The sequence below is a fragment of the Boleophthalmus pectinirostris genome, unplaced genomic scaffold (assembly GCF_026225935.1).
Source record: "Boleophthalmus pectinirostris isolate CB_2022bp ecotype Guang Dong unplaced genomic scaffold, ASM2622593v1 HiC_scaffold_4, whole genome shotgun sequence".
In the NCBI taxonomy this organism is placed as follows: domain Eukaryota; kingdom Metazoa; phylum Chordata; class Actinopteri; order Gobiiformes; family Gobiidae; genus Boleophthalmus; species Boleophthalmus pectinirostris.
Genome location: NW_026571353.1, coordinates 37,211,911 through 37,217,124, shown reverse-complemented (window position 1 = coordinate 37,217,124; position 5,214 = coordinate 37,211,911). Strand labels below are relative to the sequence as shown.

Genomic DNA, 5,214 nt, shown 5'->3' with positions numbered 1-5,214 from the left:
TACAGAGTGAACATTTTTTATTGGAAAATCACCCGCCGGCGGGCGGGTGGTAAGTGGAAAAATATACAGTTCTTTATTTTAGTTAGTATTAAAAGAGCTCATTTGACACATTTTTTTTTAAAAAGATACACAATCAACAACAATTTGGGAACTAAAACCTGGGACACAACTAAAAACAAATCACACAAAAACTAATAATAGTGAAAAATAGTTGCATCCCAGGTTTCAGGAACCAAACTGCTAGTGCAAATATCTGTTTATACATAAAAAGGTGCTGTAGTATTTTTAGATGCAAAGTTCTAGGTGCGTGGCTCCACTGTTAGGACGTCCTCATCTCCCTGGAACAAGAATCACTCTACAGCCTCGTCCTGCTCTTCACAGAGATGATGATGACTTCTGGGATCTACAGAACTTCTCCTGCTCCCTGTGGAGACATTTAAAGAGCTCAGTTATGGAGTCAAAACCTGCAGAAATCTGCATTGGTGGTGCAGTGTAGTTCCACCTCTGCTCCAGCAAGTGGCGCTAACACACTCTGTGTTTTGTATCATGTGTGGAGGGAAAATCCTCTGTTCTACAGACGTGCTGCAAATGAAATAAACTGTTCCACAAATGTTCAGCTGCAGGATCTGTGGTTCTGACTGTGACAGGAAGTGCACGAGGAGCTGACACTATTATTACATCATTACTACATCTACATCACATTTTTGAAAAAGAGACTCAGACCTGCGTCTCTCAAACTTCTGTACATGAAGATCAGACTTGGTGGTTTGGCCCGAGCAGAGCTCCAAGATCTAAAGTGAGACTGAACCGTGGTGAAGGTTTGTCCTAAATCATGATTAAGTCAAAGGAGGAACTCACGCTGCAGGTGGAGCGTTTCCTCTGGACGGGACCTTCTTGGATCTGAGGCCACGTTTTCTGATGGAACAAAAATGAAATATTTCAATCACCAACACCAAACCAAAAGTATAAAAACCAAAAACACGTCTGAGCAGAGGCTCACACACTGACACCTGCAATTAAAATGATTCATTTAACTCACACCTGCCTCCATATTGGATTTATGAACATTAGGGGGCGCTGTTGACATTCAGAATAAACCAAACACCAGCAGCACCAAACCAACGGACCTGGACCACAGCTTGAGAACCACTGCTGCACATTTAAACTTTTTTATTCACTTACGGTGAACGTGACTTTTTGAAGTTTATTAAAGGCTTTTTGATCGATCTCTGACGTCACTGCCCCCTTCAGGTCTGAAAGAGAAAGAACAGAACACAAACTGTTCACCACAGAGTCACAAAATACAAGAAAACCAAGTCACAGCCACATCACAAGTGAAGACTTCAGTCTGATCCCAACAAGACGGAGTGTGAAGAGTTTGTTGTGTCAAACATTGAGAGTTGGTGTTGTGAGTGAAGCTGAGAGTGTCCGGTGTTTGTGCACATCTCAGAGGCCGAGCTTCAGTCTGGACTCCACACAAACTCTGGAAACACACAAATGTGAACTGTGCACTTTGACCTGTGCAACGTCACACTGTCTGTTGGATTTTCACATGTGGATTCACTCTGTTCAAGTGTGAACATTTTCACACTGGATTCTTTTGTTCTGACACTTTGAAACATTTGTAAAGTCACATTTGACGTCTCCAAGAGTCGAGGCTCGTCTTCCTCCTGACTCTGTCACTTTTTTCTCTCCTTTTATATTTTCTGTTTATTTGGAGACTTTTTGTTGTGGACAAAATAGAATGATGTCATAATTATGGAGCCGCATCAAGTCATGAATGTGACGCCACAAAGTTACACAAAGTACACACAAAGTACACACAAAGTACACACAAAGTACACACAAAGTACACACAAAGTACACACAAAGTACACACAAAGTACACACAAAATACACACAAAAGTACACACTGTAAATGTGTGTGTATGTGTGTGTGTGTATGTGTGTGTGTGTGTGTGTGTGTGTGTGTGTGTGTGTGTGTGTGTGTGTGTGTGTGTGTGTGTGTGTGTGTGTGTGTGTGTGTGTGTGTGTGTGTGTGTATGTGTGTGTGTGTGTGTGTGTGTGTGTGTGTTGTTCTCACGTGGTCAGGTTGTTCTTGTCTCGTTTTCTTCCTCTCGTTGTCGGTGAGTTTGTTTCAGAGTTTTTGTTTCTGTCAGAAAAACAAACAAAAAGTTCAACCTCTGAATATTCAGCACCAAAGAAACAACAAACTCACACCAGATTTAAACCAGATTTAATCCAGATTTAATCCAGATTTAAACCAGATTTAAACCAGATTTAATCCAGATTTAAATCCAGATTTAATCCAATCCAGATTTAAACCAGATTTAAACCAGATTTAAACCAGATTTTAATCCAGATTTAATCCAGATTTTATCCAGATTTAATCCAGATTTAAACCAGATTTTATCCAGATTTAATCCAGATTTAAATCCAGATTTAAATCCAGATTTAATCCAGATTTAAACCAGATTTAAACCAGATTGAATCCAGATTGAATCCAGATGTAAACGGGTCTTGGACTGACCTTGGAGCAGAGGGATTTGTGTTTGCAGGATTCTCACTCGACTCCATTTTGTCCAAACACCTGAAAAACAAACACAGATTTAAAATGACACGTTTACTAAAGATCAGGTCCATTTTATTGTCCCCACAGAGACGTCTGCGTTTGACCCGTCCTCATGTCTCTGCTTAAACCTGCGTTTGACCCGTCCTCAAGGAAGTGTATAAAGACACAGTGGAAGTACTCAGTACTTCAGTAAAAGTACAAATACAGGAGCAAAAATACTCCAGGAAAGACAAGAAATTACAACACAACACAAACACAACACAAACACAAACAAAACACAAACACAAAGATCCCTTCCTCCTCCTTTTCCTCTCTCTATGTGACGTACTTCAGCTTTTTTTTTTTATCGAAGCATTTCAAGTAATTTAAAACTTTATGTCATCGACAAATCATCAAGAGTCCATGCATCCATTTTCTTCCGTTTATCCGGGGTCGGGTCGTGGGGGCTTCAGTCTAAGCAGGGACTCCCAGACTTCCTTCACCCCAGACACTTCCTCCAGCTCCTCCAGTGGGACCCCGAGGTGTTTCCAGTCCAGTCCAGAGACATAGTCCCTCCAGTGTGTCCTGGGTCTTCCCCGGGGCCTCCTCCCGGTGGAACATGAACACCTCCTGAGGGAGACGCCCAGGAGACATCAGAACAGATGCCCAAGCCTCAACTGGCTCCTCTCCACGTGGAGGAGCAGCGGCTCTACTCCGAGCTCCTCCCGTGTGACTGAGCTCCTCACTCTGTCTCTAAGGGAGACGCCCAGACACCCTGCAGAGGAAACTCATTTCGAGCACTTGTATCCACGATCTCGTCCTTTCGGTCACTACCCAGAGCTCATGACCAGAGGTGAGAGTAGGAACGAAGACTGACCGGTAAATCGAGAGCTTCACCTTTCGACTCAGGTCCTCTTCACCACAACGATACAGCGACCGCATCACTGATCCACCTGTCAATCTCACGCTCCATCCTCCCCTCACTCATGAACAAGACCCCGAGATACTTGAACTCCTCCACTTGAGGCAGAGACTCTCCACCTGGAGACGACAAGACGCCTTTTTCCGGGTCGAGAACCACAACCTCAGACTTAGAAGAGTTGATCTTCATCCCAGACGCTTCACACTCGGGTCAAACCGCCCCAGTGCTGCAGGTCCTGGCTCGATGAAGCCAACAGAACAACATCATCTGCAAACAGCAGAGATGAAATCCTGTGGTCCCCAAACCGGACCCTCCAGCCCCTGACTGCACCTAGAAACTCTGTCCATAAACACAATGAACAGAACCGGTGACAGGTGCAGCCCTGGCGGAGTCCAACATGCACCGGGAACAGGTCTGACTTACTGCCGCCAACGAACACAGCTCCTGCTCCGGTCATACAGGGACTGGACCCCAGACTCCCAGAGCGCCCCCCACAGGACACCACGAGGGACACGGTCCAATGCCACAAGTCCACAAAACACATCAAGAGTCAAAACTTTCAAATAAAGAGTAAAGTGTGAAGATATAATTATGCAGCACATCTGATATTTCCATGATATTTTCCTGCATAAACTACAAAAGTGTTTAAAAAGACTAAAATGAAGCAGAAAATATGTGAGAATTGTTTGTACAATGTACTTGTATTTAAGTCAAGTCCCTCCAGTCTGTGTGAGTGTTTTGAGACTCACCGTGTCTGAAAAGCAAAAACAAGATGGAGAAAAATGTTGTTTTAAAACCTGATGAAGGTTCAGTTGTAGATCTGACAGCAGGAGACAGACGCTCTGAGCACAAAGACGAAGGAGATGAGATTATAAAGGCAAAAGAAAATGTGAGTGGGAAGAAGGAAGGAAGGGAGTTTCAGATGGAGACTATTGCAGAATCCTTCCACAAAGCATCAGTCAAAGCATTAGTCAAAGCATCAGTCAAAGCATCAGTCAAAGCATCAGTCAAAGCATCAGTCAAAGCATCCGTCAAAGCATCCGTCAACCGTGGTGGTTTAGGCACTGAGCCACTGTTCAGTCATAGTAAAAATGTTTCCACCACCAGTGAAAACACAGGAAACGGAAGAAGTGGTCAGATGGTTTAAAAGGTCAGTAATGAAACAGGTCTAAACAAGAACTAAACCAGGACTAAAACAGGACTAAACCAGGACTAAACCAAAACTAAACCAGGACTAAACCAGGACTAAACCTAAACCAAACTAAACAGGACTAAACCAGAACTAAACCAGGACTAAACCAGGACTAAACCAGGACTAAACCAGAACTAAACCAGGACTAAACCAGACTAAACCAGGACTAAACCAGGACTAAACCAGGACTAAACCAGAACTAAACAGAACTAAACCAGGACTAAACCAGGACTAAACCAGGACTAAACCAGAACTAAACCAGAACTAAACCAGGACTAAACCAGGACTAAACCAGGAACTAAACCAGAACTAAACCAGGACTAAACCAGGACTAAACCAGGACTAAACCAGGACTAAACCAGGACTAAACAGGACTAAACCAGAACTAAACCAGAACTAAACCAGGAGTAAACCAGGACTAAACCAGGACTAAACCAGAACTAAACCAGGACTAGTGCTCTCTGTGTCTCTCTCTGTGTCTGTGTGTGCGGGACCAGAGCAGGACTGGGGTGGACTCCAAGCTTTGACTCCGAGCCTCCGCGGGGTCCA

The 5,214-nt window shown here is 43.7% G+C and overlaps 1 long non-coding RNA gene across 3 annotated transcripts; it reads right to left on the bottom strand.

Moving 5' to 3' along the window:
• On the bottom strand, positions 1 to 4,683 carry LOC129411228 (uncharacterized). 3 transcript variants are annotated; one of them, XR_008633200.1, is made up of 6 exons: positions 4,223 to 4,683; positions 2,531 to 2,590; positions 2,084 to 2,152; positions 1,183 to 1,253; positions 859 to 915; positions 1 to 424 (listed from the first exon to the last, which is right to left on the bottom strand). It is a non-coding gene; the product is annotated as an uncharacterized LOC129411228 (long non-coding RNA). The 3 variants fall into 3 exon arrangements; XR_008633201.1 differs by lacking the exon at positions 4,223 to 4,683 and adding an exon at positions 3,897 to 4,165 and having other exon boundaries at positions 2,531 to 3,740; XR_008633202.1 differs by lacking the exon at positions 4,223 to 4,683 and adding an exon at positions 2,701 to 3,870 and having other exon boundaries at positions 2,531 to 2,665.
• Positions 4,684 to 5,214: the final 531 nt, after the last annotated feature.